Below are 24,021 nucleotides of genomic sequence, written 5' to 3'. Positions count from 1 at the left end.
TTCCGGTGACACACGACTTTCTTGAACACAAACAGAACGTGCCTCTGTTGAAAAAAAAAAACAAAAACAAAAACACGGTTAAATATTTCCCTAAAGACAACATGTCACAACATCTGGAACGTGAAGCGTCTTAGTCAGCACGTGAATGACAGCTCCATGTTGGACTCCCAAAGCTTTGAGGTTTTTCGAAACGATGATTCACAGCGGAACATGCCCTTGTTGTTTCACTGTCTTTCTCACACAGCTTACAAGTACTCGGGTGATCAGTCTGCAGAGCTGAGCCCCTTGTTCAACGCTCCACTCCCCAACCCCCACCCCCACAGATTTGCCCTCCAAATGAATGGAAAGGCAAATTAATTTGTGCGCTCCGATGCTTTCGCTATCGACTCGCTTCCAGTTTGGCCCTGTCATTAGCGGGAGATCATTGAAGCAGCATTAGGCTCTTAGGGAGCGTCCACCAGCGCGGGCTGGACTCACATATCCATCTCATTTGTTCTCCTGATCAAGTGTGGGATCAGTCGGACACTTGAGTGCCTCTAATGAGGGGGAAACGTGTTTGCGGTCGATGAAGCCATCTCTTCCAGCTTTCTGTTTACACGGCCGCCGTGCCAAGTGGAAGGAGGGCATGCCTCGAAAGTTTGAGCTGATGGAGAAAGAAGGAATTGGGGAGTAGGGGAGGTCTGTGACTAGGGATGAACCTCTCCTATCGTCGCACTGCCGTTCACTTGGATATAGGCCATCCTCAGACCTTGGAAGGAGGGGCTTCCAGACACGCACCACATCAACGGTGCAAAATGAAGGCGCGCCGTTCTCTGCAACCGGTCATTACCGATGCAGCGTCTGACGATGACGCTCGTGCCGTCCTCGCATTGTAGCGCGGTGGCTCCGAGTAGTCCTGGAACAACAGAGCCAGGCTGACAGTAATAGGACAGGGTTAATTAAATCACCCGTCCCCCTGCCCCCAGGTGCTAAGCTGCTCTTAATTGAAAGGATTGTTGTAAAGCAGAGGGGAAGCAGACCCTTGAGGTCTGAATTATTCCATCCTCCCTAATAGTGATTGGATTTAGCAAAGTAATTGAACTCTTTACCGCCTGGGGCATCAAGGTGTGCTGGGCGGGGAGACGTTGTCGTAAAAATAGATGCCTATATCGGCCGGACCCGTGAGGGCAAACTTGTCTTGTTCCATTAAGAGACAGCCCTCCTCTTGTGGTCTGTTCTTTAGCAGCCACATGCTCAGCTGTTTGCGAGTTGGTGTGTCTCACCAGCGTGGTGAACGGAGGCCGCGGTGGCCCTGTGGTCTGTTTGAAAGCAGAGAGAAAACGAGGAGGAGGAGGGGGGGGTTTGGGGGGAGGGGGGAGTGAGTTCCCTGTGGTGGCACATGACATTGTGTGCCCTGTGGAAGTGCTCCACAGGGATTCTCATAGAGGAGAATGAAAGAGACAGAGTAGCACTTTATTGACCGGGGGGTAGGGAGGGGGGGGGGGGTGTAGGGGGGAGGGGGGAGGAGGCATCTTCTCAAAGGGACAGGCAGCAAACGTATGTATGACTTCATTGCCTGCACACCATCGTTGGTTAAAGGGAAGCAGGTTTAGTTAAAATGGAAATCTCCTCGCTCTGCTCTATGATGTCCAACCAAATACGGAAATATGCAATGAATCCGGTCCACATATAGGAATACTGTCCTACGGAGAAAAAAAAAAAGTATCTGCATTGTTTCGATTTTTGGCGTGTAATTTATACTGACTTATCTGTCTTGAACATCACCAAACACAGGCCTAGAGGCAGGGTCGTGGAGGGAGACCAGGAGAATGTAGTAGTTGGGTAGCCAGCGTCTCCCCGTGCCTGCCGGGTAATTGCTGTATCCGTTTCAGCTAAACCCAGAGCATTTCTCAATCTCCATTTTCGCTCACTCTGCTAGGCGTGTTGTTCGGCCGGCGGTGAGTCAAGTTTGTGGCGCTGTGTGATTCTACTGGCGGGTCACAGTGGGCCCAGGCAGCCCAGCGGGCGCCTCCTCTCTACCCCGCCGAGCGCTCTGATTAGACTTTCAGATGTGCTACACGATGTTGTCGTCTCCATCACGCCTGTCGGCCCTCTCTCGCTTTCCCCCCGGGGCCCGTGAGACAACACACCACCCCTCCGCTGTAATCGGGGGGCGGGGGGGGGGGGCGAAGCACAATGGCTCATCACGTATTATGGATAGCAAACATGTGCAATGTAGGCTATTATGTAGCGATTATGAATTAGGCCTGACAGGCACCGAGTACTGTGTTTAATGGCTTACAGCGTGTGTGTTTAGCTTCCTTTTCCTGGCTGATCATTTCGACTTGGGAGGCTTTTCTGCATATCCTCAGTTCCCTCTCGGGTGCATGGCGGGAATTAACCTGCACTGAAGGCTTTTCCTGTGTTGGATTCCTCTGTGTTTCCTCTCATGATAAATGGGTCAGGGAAATGAGGCCTTAGAGACATGTTCCAACCCCCCCCCCCCCCCCCATGTCTTTCTCTGTGTTTGTGTGTGTGTGTGTTGTGTGTGTTTGCGTGTTGACACCGGACAGGGAAGACACACTGTTGCGGTTCTCTGGAGGAGCTGAGGGAGTTGTGGAGCCCATTAGCATTATTGCTCTGAGTGTACGTTTGCCAGGAAGGGCTGCTTAAATGTCTACTTAAAATTCTTCAGCTCCTCTGTGCAAGTCAACCTCCCCTGGAGCTCATGCACACCAACATGTCTGCCTGCCACCCCACTTTAATGCACCGTTATTGCCATTATTGTTTTCCGAAATTGGATGTTCTCGAGTCCACTGGGAAGAAGAAGAACAACAAAAAAAACGTCTCTTCAGGGTGGTTGTTTGTCAAACGATAAATGATACCCTGACAAAACTAAAAGAGTTGGCCTTCTACTTTTGCGACGTCCTATGACAATGCCACAAGGATCCCGGCGAGGAGTGGAGCCTGGATTTGCATACATCTGGGGGTTTGCGGGAGCGGGCCGGCGTTGAGCGGGTGAGCGTGAGTAATGACTCTGGCGCAGGGACACTGATGAACACTGGTGGAACGAGGAAACTGCTGTGCCCTTGTGTCTCTTTACTCAGCTCACAAGGCGTTTGGATGAAATGGAACTGTTTAGGAGCGCTGAGACCAGCTGTCTTCATCCTGTTTCCAAGTGCATTAATCCCCAGGTCAAATACTTAGGAATGCGGTGCTGGAAGTTGTAGCACACCTCAAGTGTGTGCACGGGTGTCAACGTTTCATGTCGGAGCGTGCATTTGAGGACCATGCTAGATCCTCACGAGTATACATTCGTAGGCGGGAATCAAAGCCACTATTTCCCATGAGAAGCAGTCAAGGTGAGACTTCACCCTCGTTACGTAGTATTGTTTAGTGCTCAAGGCTGGTATCAAACCGAGTTCCCTCTTCCTTGTTTTCCAAGAGGTGTAAAACGAGTCGACGCCTTATAGCGCTATCCTCGAGTGTTCAGCTGATGGAAAGTGTAATCTTCCTCTCCAGGGGAAGCTACTGTAGCGCACCCAGAATAATGTAGCCTACATAACATACTGCCGGGAACCACCGCCGAGAGGGAGGGGGAGGAGCTGTGGGGTGTGTGTAGGACTACTTTCAGGTACCACATGGTTCTAACCCACACAGAGAACACTTCTTATTTGATTTGCCTAATGTACCTAACAGGCCAAAGCCCAGATTACGTATGCTAATGAAATGCATGCGTTGACTTGACGCCTGTCACACTGTTTCATCTATCCATTAGACAATGATAGCATTTAAGCCTTTTTACAGTAATTGCTACAGTTATGATGAATCAATTTCCGCGAACTTAGCCCCGTCTCTAGGCATAAGGATTCAAATTGGTCTAGCATTATACGCCTTCCACGTTCTAATTATCTCTTCCCTCCCCGCGCCGCCTCCCTCCCGTCAACGTAAACAGGGTGCAGCGCGTGTCAAGTGGATAGAGCAGACCTGCATCTGGCTTCTCCTGCGACCGAGCCGACGACAGTTACGGCGGCCGAGGCGTTAACTCGTTTTTAATTGCTGTATGATTATATACCGCTGCCGAGTTGATAGGTACTTTTCCTCATTTGACATTGAGGTAATCATGCCCAGTGTTAATGCTTTGGGATTAAACACACGCACGGATCCCCCTGCCGCATCGTGGACAGGAGATACCGCTGAGACATGGATGTGAGGGATTGTTTGAAAGCCCCTTCGAGTGTATGGAGGCTGCATGGGTGCATGAGCCACAACTCAGTTTGCTCATACATGGATATAGACCGTTTTGTGCATGTCTACACACACACACACACACACACACACATACACACACACATACATACACACACCAATTTGGTCTGTTATACATTGTGAATTGGCAGTAGTATCCTAATATTGAGAAGCTATTCTGGCATTGCCTTTTCCTCTGGCACACACACAGTCACACAGTCACACAGTCACACAGTCACACAGTCACATAGTCACATAGTCACACAGAAAGACAGACAGCGAGTGTGAGCCAGCCAGCCGCCTACCAGACTGTCCTTCTTCAGCATTCAGTTCAAATACTCTCAAGGACAGGGCTGTCTCTCTACCAGCAACCTGCTTTTTCTCTCCCTCTTGCTCTCTCTTTCTCTCTCTCTTGCTCTCTCTTTCTCTCTCTTGCTCTCTCTTTCTCTCTCTTTCTCTCTTGCTCTCTCTCTCCCGCTCTCTTTCTCTCTCCTTCTGCTTCCCTCTCTGCTTTCTCTTCCCTGTGTCTGTCTACGTCCACCCTCCCCCCCTCCCTCTCTCTCTCTCTCTCTCTCTCTCTCTCTCTCTCTCTCTCTCTCTCTCTCTCTCTCTCTCTCTCTCCCTCCCCCCCTTAGGCAGTGTGTCATCTCCACCTCTGCCAGCATGCATGACAATGAGCCAGAGAAAATATATAGCATTAATTGGCACTGTGATCATTAAGAGCCCATAATCCCTGAGCAACTATTGCTTTTTATGATAACTGCTTGGCTGTTACATTATGCTGCTGCTGTGTTTGGAGACTGCACAGAGAGAGGGGGAGTGTGTGTGTGTGTGTGTGCGGGCGGGTGGGCGGGCGGGCGAGACTGTGTGTCTGTGTGTCTAGCACTTGTCTACTGCAGCTGTGATGAGTCTCAGGGGTTCGTTTTGTCACAGCTCTGAGGAGTGCAGCATGCTACATGGTCTTCATAAACACACCCATCCTCCTCTCGTGTGAATCCACGCGGTTATAGGAGGAGCAGGCACATGGAAGGGAATCATATCCTGTCGTTGTTTCCTCTCACCGTATATCTCTCCCTTTGTCAACTCTACAAACGTTATGTTGATATATATGTAGGAGGCCTTGGCTTACTTCCCAAGGCCTCCTTCCCGAGGCCGTGGCCTTCTCCCCGCGGCCTACTCCCATTACGTTACCTGTGCCGGCTGACCCAGAGAGACAGGGGTCATCGCGATGATCTGAAGACACCGCAGTTGACCTCTGTCCGCTCCTCAGTCACAGGCGGCACCCTTGCTTTGCGGGGACATTTTAATGGCCGCCAACCAGGCATCCATTTCCGCCTACATGTCACCTTCAAATAGGCGTCGGGGGGAATGGGGGGGGGGCATCCCGGTTAGATTTTTCATCCCTGAGCCCTTCGCCCCGGCTGTGACAGGGAAGCATTTCATCTTCCTCCTCATTCATCTTGGATACAGAGAGCCATGAGGAGAGGCAAGGCATAAATAATGCACTTCTGCTGGCGCCGCCACAGCAGTATCTTCACAGGCTAACAAAGCACATATATATATATATATATATATATTTACCCATAAGAAATATCTTTATCTCCGCGTTATATTGTCTACCTAAATGGATATGTATCTCCAGCTCATTATGTTTTAAACCTCTTTTCCGTGTGGCTGTTTTATGTTGCCACAGCGAGCTTGCTCTGTGTTGAATGGCCCTGGGATGAGTGGAGGAAATCCCCAGTGTCGATGACTGGCGAAATGAACAGTGGTGCGGGAAGGAGAGAGAGAGATATTTACAACTGGATACAGACACTGACATATGACTAGTCCATTCTATTCTAATATATTATATTCAGCCGTGTTCATGTCATTCTACTCATTCACAGTGAATTACAGGATTAGTCCAAGTGGCATATAACATACTTCCATAAAGCTAGGTTAAAGACAATACTGTATGTTTAAATGTAGTCCCTCACAAGGTGCCAGTTATTCCCCGATTCAAGTTCAAATAGCAGGCTTTAGGTTGCAAATAAAATGCTCTTGACAGGACTGAGTGAGTGATATGGGGGAGATCTCTCGATGACAGAATTTACTGTGTGGAAATCAATCAACCTCTCCCCCTTCAAAGACAGCTTTATGGCAGTTTGAGAGGAGAGAGAGAGAGAGAGAGAATGAAAGGGAGAGGGGTTGCGAGAGGCTGTTCTAAGCTTCCACGTGGGCCTTGAGATGCTAGCTTGGCGTAGATGACAGTGATATGGCCCGGCGAGGGGGAGCAGCACACAGGGGTGGGACTGGGATCACCGTGGTGGGAGTGAACAAACACTGTTGCCGCCGGCGCACCGTATCTCCACCCAGGCCCGTTCACCCGCCGCCTCTCGCAGAGTTCTGTTCCCTCCGTGACCTGCCGCCAGTCAGGGGCGACCCACAAGAGTTCCGCTCTCTGCAGAGGTGGATTTGAGTTCATCCATTTTCCATTGGGTGAGATTAGCCTCCCGGACCTTTCCGTTGTTTGACTTCATTTTCTGGCATGGTGGGATAAAAGTGGTGTTTGGGTGTCACAGACCTGGGTCGAGACGCCAGTTGAAATCCTTTCCTGCACGGCAGGTCAGAGAGTGCGAGTTTTGTTTCTGTTAAGCCAGACTGACCAACCACCAAGCACAGATGAGTGTTTGAAAGTCGTGTTACAGTGCAAAAGATTCAATCTCCACAGCCTGTAACCTGACTAGCCTGTCTTTTTAGAAACATTTGGGGACTTTTTCTTGATTACTTGGACAGAGAAAGAGAAACAGGAAATATATGGTAGAAAGAGGGGAGGAAATGCAAAAATGGTTTTAACCCAAATCGAACCCAGGCCGCAGCATCGGGGCCTCACCAGGGTGCCCCCCCACAGCCTGTAACCTTATCTACAGAAGACTCTCCAGACCCCCTGCTAGGACTGTGTCTGCCTGTCTGCCTACTCCCTGGTCCTGGGCTGCCGCAGGGCTCCGGCTAGCCAGCAGGCTCGCCTGCGTCCGTTCCTTGGAGGGCTTCTGTGTTTACCTTGGCTAACAGACAGTTCTCTACTGCAGGGCGTTGGAGTGGGGGGTGGGGGGGAGGGGGCTAGGTGGGGGGGGGGAGGCTCTCAGTCTCCTCTCATCTGCCTCTGTGTTTCTGACCAGGCTGAGGTAACAAGAAGGGAGGGCGGGCTAGCTGGCGGGCTGGCTGGCGAGGAAGTGATTAGTGTAATTAAGTGTGAAGAGGAGACGCTTTTCTCCTGTCTAAACACCCTCTAGGTGCCTCGCTGCCTGTGGCTGTTTGGCTGGTCTACTGACTGCTGTATTTCTGGCTGTTTGGCTGGTCTACTGACTGCTGTATTTCTGGCTGTTTGGCTGGTCTACTGACTGTTGTATTTTTGTCTGTTTGGCTGGTCTACTGACTGCTATATTTTTGTCTGTTTGGGTGGTCTACTGACTGCTGTATTTCTTGCTGTTTAGCTGGTCTACTGACTGCTGTATTTTTGTCTGTTTGGGTGGTCTACTGACTGCTGTATTTCTGGATGTTTGGCTGGTCTACTGACTGCTGTATTTATGGCTGTTTGGCTGGTCTACTGACTGCTGTATTACTGACTGTTTGGCTGGTCTACTGACTGTTGTATGGTCAGTAGACCAGCCAGAAATACTGCTGTATTACTAACTGTTTGAAACAGAAACAGGGTCACAGGTGGCTCATAACCTTTATTCCTTTCGTGTTTGTAAAAACAAGCAAATGCAATGGGCACAGCCAACCAGGAACGTCGACCGGCCCCGTTGCACTGCTGATGTTCCAGTCCACAAGCCGCACAGATAATGAGAAACAGTCTGCCATGGCGGCCTGCCCGCCTGTCCACGTCCCTTTTGTCTCCCCTCCCTGTCTCTCCCTCTCTTTCGTTTCCCTTCCTCTCTCTTTCTCACTGTGCCGCCGTCCCATTAGAGCTCTCCCACCTCTGTTCTTGCTGCTTGTCCGGGGAGGGGGGGGGCAGTATTCCAGCTCTTGAACTCTCAGCTTGGGTTCAGAGTGATTATGCCTTTGTGCTGGTCGTGATGCACATGCCCCCGCCGCAACGCACCTGTGATGAAGGCGAGACGCTCTCTCTCTCTCTCTCGCTCTCTCGCTCTCTCTCTCCCGCTCTCTCTCTCCCGCTCTCTCTCTCCCGCGCTCTCTCTCTCTCTCTCTCTCTCTCTCTCTCTCTCTCTCTCTCTCTCTCTCTCTCCCGCTCTCTCTCTCCCGCTCTCTCTCTCTCTCTCGCTCTCTCTCTCTCTCTCTCTCTCTCTCTCCCGCTCTCTCTCTCCCGCGCTCTCTCTCCCGCTCTCTCTCTCCCGCGCTCTCTCTCCCGCTCTCCCTGCCTTCGTGTCTCTGCGTGCTCAAGCAGAGCCCTCTGAATGGAAGAAGGTGACCAGGCCTCAGCTACCTCCATCACAAAGCCACTCTATCGAGTGGGAGCCATCTGTGAGGGCGTGCGTGTGGTTATTAAATGGCAATACCGCGTCTCCCGTCGTGACTTCACTCCATCCGCCTCGGATAGTTTGAACTCCTTTGTCTTTCTTTCCCCTCCGCTTCTCTTTACCTCTTTACTCTTCTCCTCCTTGCCGAAGTCGTCGCTCTTCTTGTCTGTGCTGAGTGAAATCAGTGCTGTATTGTTCAGGCCAGCGAACTCGGTGTTTGATTTCTCCCTCTGTTAAGCTTTCTATTTGCCTGTCAGCCGGGCTCAACGTTCCCCTCCATTCCTCAATCCATGCTCTAGTTGAATTTCTGCTGTATTGAAGCTGATTAGGCCATTTTTCCCATAGTGCGGAGGGAAGGGGATTTTGGGCCAACGCAGAGGCAGGGCATAAAACATCTCACTCAACAAGACGAGAGGAACATCCCAGCGTCTGTCGGGTCCTTTGTCGGGTTCGGAGCGAGGAGGCTTCGAGCGATGCCGGGGAGAGAGGCCTCTTGATTTGCTGAAGCCGATTACCAGGATGAATGGACGACGAGCCGGTTTTCAAGTTCGGACCTTAAAGGCACGGGAGGCCAAACTGATTTAAGCCTGTTTGACGTCAATAGTAGATGTAAACGCTTTCCCCTCTAAACTCGAGTGAGGAGAATGGTATCAGGACGACACTCTGTGCCAGCGGCCTCTCCCTGTTTCTCCCTCGCTCGCGCTGTCCTTCAGGGTCTCCTGAAGGCTGCTCAGTTTTCTGGACAGGCTCAGCCCCGAGGCCAGCGCTTGTGATGTTGTAACGATCGTGGAGCGATCCCCTCTTTTATCTGGGTCTCTCTAAGTATAGGGGAGCCACCGTAGCGCTCAGGGCCGCTCTGTCAGGCTACTGGGGCCACGCCGAGGGGAGGGAAAGGAGGCTTAAGGTGGTCTCTCATCCAGGCATGTTCTTCTTTTTCTGTCCGTGTAAGGCCGGCTGGTTTAGTGAGCGGATCACATGGAGCACTTAGTATTACGCAGCAGAGCCATCAGTTTCTCTCCTTCTCTCCCCCTCTCCCTCTCTCTCTGTGTATCTCCCTCCCAACCCCCCTCTCTCTCTGTGTATCTCCCTCCCAACCCCTCCCCCCCCTCTCTCTCTCTCTCTTTCTCTCTCTCTGCTCTCTGTGCCCCTGAGCTGTTTCCAGGCCTCAAAGGGGTTTTGCAATGTTTCACAGAGCTCTGTGTGTGTGTGTGCGCCAAGGAAGGGACTGCCTGCGTCTTGTCAGCTGTCAGGCTGATTGTGTTGCTCACCTTCAGGACACAGCCCTGCCGCTGTTACTGATTTCCACCGATCAGCAAGGGTACAGATTCGACAAACAAACACACACACACACGCACGCACGCAGAAGCACCCACTGTTCCTGGCCCAGATAAACTGCCGAGCTAGGACACAGGTTGGAGAGAAGGATGGTTGTTTATATATCTGTGCGTGTATTTTCTTTGCCGCCCTGTGTCCGAGGAAGAGTTTTATCCTGTGTCATGAAAGGCCTCCCACTGATGCTCCTGCAGTGAGTGACACGAAGGAACAATGTTTCCCCCGTTGCATCCTGGACTCGAGGAGTTCACTTTGAATTCTGTTGTTCGCCACACCCACTCTGGAGGAAGCACTTGTCTGCAAACTGCTGTCTCTATTCTCACGCCAGGGCATTCTGTTCTCTCCGTTCCATCTCCTGGCTCATCTCTCAGAGAGGGATACACACACAGTACCGTGTGTGTGTGTGTGTGTGTGTGTATCGTCCAGCTTCTCCCTCTTCATTCAGCCGTAGTTCCTCGGTAATCTTTACAAAGCCCTAGACTGAGGTTTTAGCAGATTGTGGATCAGGGTGGTCTGGTTCAGCCTTGTGTGTGTATTCCCCACCCGCACTAGGATCCCCAGAGAGCCCTGCACTTTCGCTTAACTCCAGACATGCTGCCTTCTATCCCACTTAGTCTACGTGCTGACTTCTATCTACAGTCGTAACTGTGCGTGTCTGTGTAGCTGTCCTCCACAATATCTACTCATTGTTTTCAACACATGCTAGGCAAAAGTGTTTGCTGTTCCCGCCCGGTCTCGAACCGGGGACCTTTCGCGTGTTAGGCGAACGTGATAACCACTACACTACGGGAACTGACTGTCACCTCTGTCAGTTCCCCCCTGGCCTAACCCCAACCCTAACCCCCCTCTCCCTCCTCCCCTTTTGGTTAAATATCAAGCACTCTGCCAGTTGTCTCTCTCAATCTTACTCTCCCTCGCTCTCTCGCGCAGTTCTTCTGTCTCATCCCTCCTATTCTGTCTCTCTCGATGACAAGATGTGTGAGAAGTGACAGGCTCCCAATTTCTTTTCTTTTTTTATAAGCAGAATGTCACCGCTACTAAGCCCTGTCACTCATGTCTGGCTGACATGAAGGGGATCTCCGGGCTGGATTCACTCGCTTTCATGCCGAAGTGAAAGAAGCCCCAGTTGGTCAACTGTGGATAACGAATGACTTAAAACGGAGCAGTCCATACCCCACTGCCGAGACCCAAACTCGGAGCTTCCCGGCTGCGTTGCTGCAGGAGACAGGTTGAAAGCTGTCAAAGACAGTCAGGGGGAAACTATTGACAGACAGACGTACATGCAGTCAGCCAGGCAGCCAGTCAGCCAGGCAGACAGGGGATATAGAATAGCCTGTCTTTGAAGTCAGAGTGCTGGTGACACCCGGTGTCACCCCCAAGATAGCAGAGCCACAGAGCAGCCTGGAGGGTAGACCACGGCTGCTGGAACACCGTCTCAAAGCCACTCACATTACACTCCTTCCCAAACTCCACCCATGCAGCACGCTGTACTGGGTATTCATCCCACAACAGTTGGAACTCATATTTCCTGCTCCCATGCTCCCACGTCAGACTTTAGTGCATTTTCTTTCCCTAGTAGTAGTGCGGGTAGTAAAAAAAAAAAAAAGCAGCCATTTCCTAAGCGCTACTCCGCTTTCCTTATCCCATGGAACATGGCCCCATAAACATTTAGTGCTTTGAGCTAAATCAAGGCAGCCAGGCACGCATGCCCTGGAACTGGGAGTGCGTGTTCAGCCAGAGGAGGGAACAGGCCGAGCAGAGGTCCCTCTGATTGGGGCCTGGCGCACGGTGACCGATACCACACCGGCCCACCGCTAACAAGGCCGTGTTTGTGTGCGGGGTAGAGGATATAGGTTGAAACATGACTGCGTTCAGTTCACTCCCTTCGGATACATGGGAGGTTTATGAAGTGTTCGGACAGATAAGCATCCATTCATGGGTCAATGGGCGGCCCGAGCATGCACCTCGTATTGATTGTCTGGTGTTTGGCCCGCTCTCTAGGTTTGAATACTGAAGTGATTGCTGCATTGTTGTTTTGTGTGTAGCAGTTAGATGGACATGATAACCGCTACGCTACAGGAGCTGGCTTCCTGTTAGCCACAGCCCCACCCTATTCCCCCCCCCCCCCTGCTTCTCTCTCTGTAGCTACATCTTAACCGCTGCCAGGTTCTCTCTCTCTCTCTCTCTCTCTCTCTCTCTCTCTCTAACCCTCTCTCTCTCTCTCTCTCTAACCCTCTCTCTCTCTCTCTCTAACCCTCTCTCTCTCTCTAACCCTCTCTCTCTCTCTCTCTAACCCTCTCTCTCTAACCCTTTCTCTCTCCTTCTGTCTCTCACTCTGTCACCATCTCACTTTCTATCTTGCTCTGGTATCTATACAATACATACAGTATTTGGCAGACACCTGAGTCGGCTTAATATGTCACAATAATTGATTTGTCTGATGAACGAGCGAAGGGAAATGCTGCCATGTAATAAAGAATGAGACCGGCTGCTCGGGCTTAATGATATTTTCCACATCTGTAGTATTTCATTAGTGCCGTTAATTGAAAGGGAACTCATTTTCCCTTGTTCAGAAGTCCTGGACTTGTTGTCTAACATAATTTATCCCTTGCTTAACGCAGACGGCCCTCTGTCAGGATTTATCACTGCCATTCTTTAAAGAGATGTTCAATGCAATTCAATTCACTGTATTGGATTTCCCGACGGAAATTCATGCGTTCAGGTAACTCATGCCTGGTTAAAGAATAAGTCATAAAGATCTAAAGAACTCCTTGTGACTACCCTATTGCTCTCACTATGTACGAGTTTCATATTCGTTTTTCACAACAAAGATTTTCAGACAACACATCGTATCATATATGACTGAATTTAATTCCAATCCAATTGTAGTCATTTCTGTACTGACGAGAAACCGGTATGACATATCAGCAGACTGTACATTAGTCTATGTGTGTTCTTATAATTGTATTCTGTCTGAATTTGCTGATTGAAGGAGAATGCACAGCTCCCTGTGGCCATCAGGGAATATAGTGGGATGGATGGTAATGATGATAACACAATCAAACAGACTGTTAATGTTCAGAACTGCTGACCTCGGCCTGATGCTACAGATTTATATGAAGTGACATGGAGCCTGTAACTGCAAGCTCCGCATACACAGGCACTACCAAGGACACACTCTGACACAGCCATATACATGCTGTGTGTCTTCTGTCTCCCTCAGTCTTCTCTCCTCCTTTCTCTCTCTCTCTCTCTCTCTCTCTCTCTCTCTCCCTCTCTCCCCCTTTCTCCCCCTCTCTCTCCCTCTCTCTCCCTCTCTCTCCCTCTCTCTCCCTCTCTCTCTCTCTCTCTCTCTCTCTCTCTCTCTCTCTCTCTCTCTCTCTCTCTCCCTCTCTCCCCCTCTCTCCCTCTCTCTCCCTCTCTCTCCCCCTCTCTCCCCCTCTCTCCCCCTCTCTCCCCCTCTCTCTCTCTCTCTCTCTCTCTCTCTCTCTCTCTCTCCCTCTCTCCCCCTCTCTCTCCCCCTCTCTCCCCCTCCCTCCCCCTCTCTCTCTCTCTCTCTCTCTCTCTCTCTCTCTCTCTCTCTCTTCCTTCCTTCCTTCGCTTCTATTGTCCTGGTTTAATAGCAGGGTGAAATTTCACCATGACACACCACTAGCAGCCGAGCTGCTACAGTGTTTTTACCCACATTCATATTCCCTCCATAACCCTGTCTGCTGATAATGACTGCTCTGAAGTCGCTCCCTAATAATACCTTGTGCCACCTCTGGAAAAAGTGTTAATCATAGCCAATTTCTCGTTAATGGCATCAGGAATGGCGGAAAGAGAGGGGAGGGGGGGAGGGGGGGGGGCAGGCTCTAAGTTGGATCATCATTGGTGTAATTTACTACCGCAGTGTTAAGACATTGAAGCTCTGTTTGAAACATCTTGATTTGCATATTCACATCGAATGTAGTCCTCTGTGACGTTTAGTTCAACTATTTTTAGACATTAAATTGACTCAAATGTAGTGCAGTGCCAACATTCTGTGAACCATTTTGTTCGGCACGTCTGTGCTGCGCGTCTCATTGCAGAGTTTTGTTCCTGGGTGTTCTGGGGGAAGTCTGCGCTCGTCATTATCCGGCAGCAATCAAGTGGCCCTGTAATTCAGACATCCCAGCATTTCAGACGGACAGTCGGGAAGAGGTGATAAACGCTGGAAGGACTTAGCCACTTCACCTCAGGATGTCATTAAGGTGTCTGTGGGTAACATATTCTCGGGGGAGGGGCGGAGGTGGTTTGGCTGGAGGTCATGATGCAGAGATTGACAGACAGACAGACAGACACAGACAGGAAGAGAGACAGCCCGAGAGGCAGACTGACACACACACACACACACACTCTTAGGGGGATTTGTCAAGGGACTTGGTGTCCAGACAGACAGAGATGAAGGGGTTAAGCGACTGTTTTGACACTCCATACGAGAGCCCTCCCCCCCCCCCCCTCTCCTCCCCCCCAGCTGCTCCATTGGGTTCTAATGAGCTCTCAGTGGCCTGGCCCCTCACACCATGCCACTCAGTGTGACTGGCAGCTGGAGCCAGGTGACCTGTTATTTTGCTCTATGTTTCCTCGACTTCCTCTCCCTTGAGTTTGACATGCCACCCATGTCTCCTGCACACACACACACACACACACACTGTCTACGGCTGTAGGATACATACTGACTTGTGAAGTGTGTTGGAGACAGTGCAGCTGGCAGCCTCTCATTCTACAGGGTCAGGCCAGACTAATGTAAAACAGGAAATAGTAGGCCAGTCAGTGTATTTAACAATACTATAGGGCTCTGTGGTTGTGTTAGCCGGTAGTGGTGAGGAGGAGGTGGTGGTGTTGGTGGTGGGGTATAAACACCCCCCTCAGTGTGTGAAGGGGCCTCTCTTTTCCCTGGGATAGACTAAACAGCTATGGCCACACTTGACCACAGGGGGGTGGTTAGTGGCAGTGAGGGGGTGGGTGGGGGGAGGGCAATTATCCCTCCGGTGTTGCACTGAGGTTGTGCCAGCATGGTGTTTAGCAACTATGATGAGCAATAATTATCCAGAGCTCCAGGGAAAAAAGAGAGAGGAAGAGAGAAAGAGCAAGGGAGAGAGGGAGGCAGGACACAGCAATATATCATAGCAATGTTTTTACGGCTGAGAGGTGTGGGATGTTAGTTTGGCCTCACAGGAGAGTTGTGGACTTTAGTCAAAACAAATAGGAATTGGGTGTTTTTTTTTTGCCTGTTCAGTTCCCAGTACCTCCCACATGGTTCAGCAGCCCGCATAGCACCAGATGTTTCAGAGAAGGACTTGTGGATGGAACGCTTTTGGTGTCCTTTTTCAAGGTGCAAACGGAAAGTTCATTTTACATTTAAAAAAAGTTTTTTTTTTTTTTGTTTTTTTCAAAAGTGTCAAATGGTTTTATTGTTGGTAAGAAGTATTTTGTCATTTCTAGGGAACAAAAATCTCCAAACAGACACCTTGGGCATGGAATTGCTGAATTGGAATTATTCTTATCAAAGCAATATTTCAGTAGCAATCACAATGCTGTACCGTGGAAGCCTAATCTTTATTTTAGGATTCCCTGCTGAAATGCTTTAAGTACTTGCATGCAAATAATACTAACATAATTAACATATTTATTAGTTATTCTTCATAGCTGCTTGCCAGTGTTCTTATTATGTAGCTCTGTAGTGTTGGCACTTTATCTAACCCATTTTGGTTTCGCAAATTGTTGCTTCCACAAATGTGATGGTTGAGTGTGTCGAAGGGAAGGAGAGAGTACTGGACTAGAGATGAGAGAACAAGTGATGGTTGTGTTGGCAGATACAGGTAAATCAGGTCAGACGAGGCTGCCAAAGCTCTTAGCAGATAATACTGTTTTATCCCTTAATCAGATTAATGTTGTCTATAAATATTTGCATTTCGATTAACTCGTAGCACAAGTCTCCATCTATAGTCTTTTTACATTGTGTGCTTTGGCGTTTGGATCGTTTTGTAAATAATTGTTAAATCTGTAAATCTGTAACTGAAAGCTCATCCCCCATAGAACTGATTGGATGAAAATCTACAAAAGATAAGTGGACAGTAAAGTCTAGTCTACCACGTCTGTGACCGGTGTTGACCAGTAGAGACACATCCTCCATTCTTCGTCCGCGATGTCATTGCCAAGGCTGAGGTAGTTCCACGTGGCAGAGCTTCCTGTTATGTTGAAGGATTTCTCTACTGAGGTGGCCATGGCTCTCAGGAGCATAGTGTGTGAAGAACACCATCAGTAGCCATAAACTCTGCTTTGTCAGTGACACTGTTGGACAAACACTTGTCACTGCTGATAAATCAGCCATCTTGTCTGTTTATGTAAGGAGGAAACCAAACACTTCAGAGCCAACATGAAGGCCTCTGGCCTTCCCGGGTGCTGGTAGGAAATATAATGTAGAAGTGCATGTCACTCCAGATTAGACCCAGGTTCTTTTTATTTCTCCTAAAGTTACGTATAACCACTGGTTTCTTTGTCGCTTTGTCAGCAATGCTTGATCTCTTTCAACTCAACAGATGTAATCATTTCTGTTGGGTATTTCAATATCAAAATCATTGGCTTGGTGAGCAAACGCTGGGAGTTTTCTGTTGTCCCAGGTGGACATACCGTGTTTCTACACTCACTGTGGCCTTTTCCCTCCGTCCCTGAGGTAAAAATCCATTCTATCGACAGTTCAGTGCTTCTGAGTCACTGTGAACGACCACCTCCATCGTTCATGTTTTTGATCCGCTGTTTTTTCAGGCTCCCTTGTCCAGGCTGAGGAATGATATTCCTCTAGCACATTCCCTGTGCGTCTCGCCATCTATTTCTCCCTCAGGACTCGGAACGGTGAGCTCTCACTCTGCTTCTAATTACCAGCTGAAGGGGAAGGCCAGCGAGTTCACATTACCCTGTAGCTTTAATGTCCACAGGCTATAAATAGTGCAAGTGGCGTGTCTCCAGAGTGTAGCAGGCCCAGCTTACGGCCTTTATAGAGGCAGGAAATAAACCTGCACAGTCAGGCCCAGAGACACATTCCCCCCAGAGCCTGTTGATGCGACTCAACATGAATAGTGCTGTGACGTAAATCATGTCTGAGCAATGCACGTATCATTGTGAAGAGTAACGGTGTCTTGTCTCTCGAGCTGGAATGACGTATGGCTCGTTGAAATATCGGCGTATTTTCCAAGCCAAGTTGGTCATAACTAACTTAACTGTAAATACACGTTTTTTTTTCTTTTTTCGATGACTGGTCCAGTCAGAGGTGATTTGCCCCTATAGGGCTGTGACATAAAGCAAAGGGTATGCATGGATAGTAAAAGGTCTTTCTTTTGTGGGGCAAAGAGTGAACATTGAAATTACATTTTTGGGCTGTTTTAATTTTGACTTTCAATTATGAAAGTTATATGAATGTATTGGTTGACATCAACTTAAGCAGTTGAATATATGACTTGCCTCAAAATGGTAATGGTGTCTTCCTGAAGGAACACTCAAGATTTTAATTTAGCTGGGTTGAGCAACAAGTACACACACACGCACACACACACACACACACACACACACATCAGCAAGAGGACTGAGTGAGCATCAGTGCAGTTTAATGATCTGCTTTCTGTACCCAGTTGCTTAGCAACCTCGGCTGTTCGGCTGAAGCGGCGTTGTCCCATAAGAAACATCACATGACTGTAGCGGAGGGGGAGATGGGTGGGAGTGGGGGTGGGACTGGTAGTACTGGTGGGGAGCGAGGGCGTTCTATTCACCACCTACATACACAGGACAGTCTCATGCAGACAAGGTTTCTCAAGCTTCTAAAAAAACCTGCTTAACTTTCACTCCCCCCCCGGAAAGCTTAATGATCATTTTTTTTTCCAGGGCAGTGTGGTGACAGGCGGCAGTGGGGTGGTATTCCTGTGCTGGTCGGCTGTGTGGGCAGGTCTGAGTGGTGGTTGGTGTAGTCTGGCCAGGTCCATTGTGGGAGAACGCTGGGGCCAATATCTGTGCTAACCACTCCCCTGCTGGAGAGCACATAGAGAGAGACAAGCTCATTTGTTCCAAAGCCATTAACCCGAACACAGTGGCGGATAGAGAGGGAGAGAGCGAGAGTGCGAATGAAAGATGCAGAATTACACTGGTGCAATTTCAGTTGTTTTCCCTGCTGAAAGACCTGCTCCTGTGCCCTGACAGCAGTTTGCTGAGAGAGAGAGAGAGAGAGAGAGAGAGAGAGAGAGAGAGAGAGAGAGAGAGAGAGAGAGAGAGAGAGAGAGAGAGAGAGAGAGAGAGAGAGAGAGAGAGAGAGAGAGAGAGAGAGAGAGAGAGAGAGAGAGAGAGAGAGAGAGAGAGAGAGAGAGAGAGAGAGAGAGAGAGAGAGAGAGAGAGAGAGAGAGAGAGAGAGAGAGAGAGAGAGAGAGAGAGAGAGAGAGAGAGAGAGAGAGAGAGAGAGAGAGAGAGAGAGAGAGAGAGAGAGAGAGAGAGAGAGAGAGAGAGAGAGAATATGGACCCCATCAGGACTGGAAGCCTTCAACGTCGCCCCATCTTCTTCCCTTCTCCCCGAGTCAATTTTCTGGAGTGAATCACAGCGGAGTGTGTGATAGGCCGTCTCAAAGCCCGGGTGAAGGAGAAATCAAGCTTTTCTCTTTCCGTCGTCATCCCAAGGGAGGGGTTGGTTTTTGTACCGTGATTGTTGTCCTGGCCTCACCGCCGTCAACAAACAAGTTTATTTTTCTCTGAAGAGACAAAAGAGGCCTGAGGAGAGACGTGTTATCTTGAGTGCCGAAGTCAGTGCATGGGTGTACTTTTGAGTACACTAAAGTGGGCCTAAACAGGATTACTCTCTCTCTCTCTCTCTCTCTCTCTCTCTCTCTCTCCTCCCTTTGTTTCCCCAGACAAGTCTCGAGGGAATGGTAGGGCGAGGGAGGAGGGCAGGGGGAGAGAGCAAGGACAATGATGATGCAAGCTCTGCCATAGCAAGCACGGTGAATGAACAGCACGTCACAGCGGGTAGTGACGCAGAGAGCTAAGGCTCGGCCTGATGGGCCAGCCACTGGATGGTTCAGAACCTCAGGATCTGAACCGGATGTTATGTTCACCCCGAGCGCCCCCTTCCCTCACTCTCCTTTCAATTTCACATTAAAAACACCATAGCAAACAATACAAATCAACACAACAAAACAACTCAACAACTCCCTGCCCCCTCCCCCCCATAACCCTAATTCAACAGATCAACAAATCCCCCCCCTGCTCCTCGTCCCCTTCTCACATTACTGTAAAATAACATTAACAAATCGTACTACGCTACGAAGGTTTGGGGCCAAGACATGATGTTACACACGTTCATGCGATAAATAGGTGTTTAGGCTTTTGCACGGTTGAAACCACAATATTATGTAACACGTAGGCTAAATAGTTTTCGGTTTGGTCATGAGTTTTGAATCCCTGTGAATCTAGCACACCAACGTTAGCTCTGGCATCCTGTGTCGGTCAAAACCGGGAGGAAACGAAATTTGCGGCTTTGTTGGTCGTCACAACATTGGCAGGGAGTGGCGCGGGCGTTTGTGAAATGTTTATTTTGCTATCAGCAATATTTGCCATCAATATTGTATAGCGATCCTATGTTTGTCTAGAGATGTATGGGACATTTTTTATTTTGTAAACCTTTTAAGTGGGCTATTTTGTTCATTTATCGGGATATGTTTGATTTGGAATTGCTTCTTCGTTTTTTTCTTCGCTGAGATGTTTTTGGCTCAAACACCTGCAACCTTCCTTCTCCACTCACGCTGACTCCAACAAAGTAGTAAGCGATTCCTTTACAAATGGTGATTCCAGTAACACATGCTTTTCCTGGTTATTCAAATAATTCATTAATGAAAATGTTTTGATTGAAGAGCAAAAACTGGTGCTTTGGCAGAGAGTGATTCATCCGTGCTCGCTCAAGCACACACTTAATTTACTCCGTCATATGTCATCCATTAAAGGGAATGACCGACACTGAAGGGCTATGGCCTCAGAGGGAAATCCACTAAACACCCATGACTCGATTGATTTCACTGCAAGTTAATTGTCTTCACGGGAATCTGCTACTAGTGTTATTTTCTTCTTTGTAAAGACCTACATAAGTTTTGTTTATGTAGATAAACATAACGATTGTTAAGAGATTTAAGTTGTTTGTTTAATCAAGTGAGGCAAACCACACAATTCTATGTTGACAAGAGTATTATCTCCAACGTTAACCTTTATAAAATGAATATCTGTGACGAGAGCAAAGTCTGTTTTAGGGCCGAATTGTTATTTGAAAATGATAAATGATTTATAAAGTCAGGTCCTCCACCTACTTTGTGAGCCTTTCCAGGTAGTGTGTTGTGTTGTGTACCTGTTGGAGCTACTCCACCTGCAGCCTTTGATGCCGTTTTTACGTTGAAGGGAATCGTTTGGCTCGTCAACAGACAATCTGTCAGTTTCTGTTGCTCAGATGTCATTCTGGGGCGAATGCACAGTGTGGTTTACATGATCATTAACATCAGAAACACAGCCTGACAAGCTCTATCTCTTCAATTTGATCCAGAACACTGCTTCTCATGGTTATTTAATGAGTGTAAATGTTGTGGGCTCGTCCTACTGACGCTGAATATGTTGCCTCTCATTACGGCTCTCTGGTCCGTTTAGCGCTAGCTGTAGCTGCAGCTATCGACGACCCTGGCTCGGTCAGCCGGCGCTGTGGCAAAGACCAAGCACACACAGGTTCATGATCACACACCCTCACACCCTACCCCCCCCCCCCCCCCCCCATCCTCCTCCCAATGCTTAACACGCAATATACAAACATGTCAGTTTGACGTCTGTAAAGATCAGCTGCAGTCAGCAGGACTCAGCACACCAAGAGCCAGAGAGCAGCTTCAGCTGCTTGACAGGAAATAGCCCCCCCCCCCTTCTCCTCCTCCAGACTGCCGTATTGTCAGGCATCGCCTGTTCCCACCCAGCAACCGTGCCTGGGTTGGGGCAGCCGTTTGATGGTTGCCTTTGATATGATCCTGGGGGCCCCCTGGCAGCTTTAGGTTTTTTTTTTTGTCTGCCGGGGCCCACTGATGGTGCGGCTCTCAGGAACCCAGATAAGAAGAATAACAGAGATACAAATGGAATCTCAGCCCAGATCAGGACTCCCCGTCTGGGCAGACGGTCCTGCGAGGCTCCGGGGAAGGAATGGGCTCGCGTTGATTTAGCTGTAGAACAACCCACAACACAATCAGATGGCTCCGCACAGGATATCCTGTGATGCTGCGCCACGCCCCCCCCCCTCCCTCCCTCCCCCAAGATCTGTTTACCTCTCCTGAGGGAAAGAAAATGTGCCTCTGCGGTGATAAGACACATGCCAGAAAACTGGCCCTGACGTGTGTGTGTGTGTGTGTGTATAGGTGTTTACTGGCTTCACATATTTTACAATGTGCCCTCTGTTGGTGTTTAAGTGCTGTGATAAACAGGCGGGACAGAGCCAAGGCTGACTGATAAACAGGGGTGTAAGTGGTGTCTGGGTGGGACTCATCTACAACTTCTGCAGCCGTCGGATCTCCCCACACCTGTGGGAGCTCATTCTGCTCTCCGTGGGAACGGAAGACACGTTTACAGGTCGAGGCAGCGGTCTTTTACAGTACGCATTCAGTGCCGCTGGTGTTGGAATCGTCTGAGAGCAACCGTTTTCTATTTATTGGATTTGAAGTTGAGCACCACACAGGTTGCCCTGTTCTCTCTCTCTCTCTCTCTCTCTCTCTCTCTATCTTTCTCTCGCTCTCCACATATCATTGAGTGGTTTCTTTGTGGCGCCCTCTCGCTTCCCTGGTCATGAGTCATCGTTATTCAACCTTTTCATCCAGGCGCTGATGCACTCTGAAACGAGCTGCTGCTTTGGTGTCTGTCTCTTCCGTCCCCAAGTCCTGTCATACATAAGACATGCAGTGGAAAGCATGACTAAAGCATGACTATGCTCTCTCTCTCTCTCTCTCTCTCTCGCTCTCTCTCCCTCTCTCTCGCTCTCTCTCGCTCTCTCTCGCTCTCTCTCTCGCTCTCTCGCTCTCTCTCTCGTACACAGAGAAAGAGAGAGACATGCCTGTGTACTGGTTGGGGTTTGGCTTCTACAGTAAACAGTCAGTTCTCTGCTTAATGCAGTGTTAAGTTTCTGAACTGAAAACAGACAGCTGGCCCACTGTGTAATGTAGGCCAGTGGGCAAGACATGATGCAGAATAGCAAGTGGCATTGCCAACCGGTTATGAGGCTTAATGAGCATATTTCTCCATCTAATCTCTGTGTTTAGCATGTGTTGTATGATATTTCAGTGTGTTAACTGTGGGCCAACATTGCGTGACGTGTGTGTGTGTGTGTGTACTGTAGGCTGTGTGTGTTGCTGATCCAGCCTGGACGAACCTGGGCTGGGCTGTCTTGATCTGCACTGGGAGTCAGATTTACTGAGAGAGCCTCCACCGTGTCTGGGTGGTCTCCCACGGTGATGTCATGGGCTTTCAGCTCGCCTCCACAGCTCTGTAAAGCAGGCCGTGAGAAGCGCACGGCACACGCCAACCCCTCCACGCTTCAGACCCAATCCAACCTGCGCGTCGACCAGTTTCACCGGGCTGTGGCAGGTTTACTCGGGGCTTATGCCTTTAACTCTTGAGGCCTGTCCGCGAGGACTGATTCACATCGTCCGGAGAAGAGAGGCAGCCTCCAGCTTAAAGAACTAGCAGGCGTGCCGAGGCGAGAGACGGCGTTTCTGGTTAGGCTCCCTCCGCAGCTGTGCGCTCAGGGACGGCCAGCTGAGTGCTCCAGGTTAGGCCCTCCACAGCCGGGGGGCTCAGGGACGGCCAGCTGACTTCTCCAGTTCCGCGGGGATGGATGGAGGAGCTTGGCCGAGCAGTGTTTACGGAGAGACTGAGGGAGGGGGAGAGAGCTGGAGACGCCAAGTGAAGCGGGATGTAAAAAGCACTGAAACTGAAACCTCTGGAAAGGGAAAAGAAAAAAAAAAGAAGAGAGGCTTGATAGTTTGCCAAGGGGACTCGCAGAGGAGCACATAATCAAACACATGCCTGGTTTTTGTTTCTAGAGATATTTTCAAAGTTATTACAGCCCTGTAGGGGGGGGGGGGTGGGAGGGGTGGGGGGAGAGTTCAGGAGCTGAATGTGTTTGCTATCGTTTGTAGCCGCCGACAGTCATGAGGCGGTTTTGTGCGTAGGTGAATAAAGTTTTTACAAGGTTACAGGTGACTGGAAGTTCAGTTTGTGAACAGCATGAGCTATGTTAGTTTCTCCCCCCATGTCTGACAACGTTCTTTGACATCATCACTGGTTAACAAGATGTTGTTGTGTAGGCGTTCCAGGCAGGACCTTATAACGCACCAGTCGGGTCCAGCCAACATCTCTTTCCGTCCATACCAAGTCCAATCTTATATATTCTTTCTGGGCTGATATTGGCTTTCCAATCTCTCAAACCGTTCCAATTCTCGTCTGTGAAACTGCCTTCCCTAGCCTGCTTCATGTGAAACAGGCGTACAGCTCAGCACAATGTTCTACATTCATCCCGGGCCTGCCACAGGAACGGAAAGGCATTTCATACGCTATTGAGCACGTAAACAGCTTTGCTGCAGTATTTCCAAACGTCTAACGTATGGCCCCTCTCCCCGGAGAAATGGTATAGATCTGGAATTTGTCTTTCGCTATTGTGGCAGCGACATGCCCAGGGGATAGCGCCTTCGTTTTCCCTTCCGCGTCCAATCGGTTTAAAAGGCTTAGAACCACACACAAAGGTACCACAATGGGGCTCCTCTCGGCCCACTCATAAGTTTGTCACTCATTTCACAAGGCCGACAATGCGTGTCATTTTGTTGTATTCGCGTCGGGTGACGTGGGGAGAAACAAAAGGCTATTATTTGGACTCATGCAGCCAGCTGGAGAGAGGAGGAGAGAGAGGAGGAGAGAGAGAGGAGGAGAGAGCCAG

At 49.5% G+C, this 24,021-nt stretch overlaps 1 protein-coding gene and 1 non-coding gene across 2 annotated transcripts in view; one reads left to right on the top strand and one right to left on the bottom strand.

Annotated features, from left to right (window-relative positions):
• auts2a (activator of transcription and developmental regulator AUTS2 a) overlaps positions 1 to 24,021 on the top strand; it is a 238,564-nt gene that overhangs the window by 15,516 nt on the left and 199,027 nt on the right. The window lies entirely within an intron of this gene.
• On the bottom strand, positions 10,743 to 10,815 carry trnav-aac (transfer RNA valine (anticodon AAC)). The gene has a single exon. It is a non-coding gene; the product is annotated as a tRNA-Val (tRNA).

This window comes from Hypomesus nipponensis, chromosome 5 (assembly GCF_054491055.1).
Source record: "Hypomesus nipponensis isolate SF chromosome 5, ASM5449105v1, whole genome shotgun sequence".
NCBI classification, from domain to species: Eukaryota; Metazoa; Chordata; class Actinopteri; order Osmeriformes; family Osmeridae; genus Hypomesus; species Hypomesus nipponensis.
The sequence above is the reverse complement of the archived record's forward strand: the minus strand, read 5'-3'. Positions and strand labels throughout refer to the sequence as shown.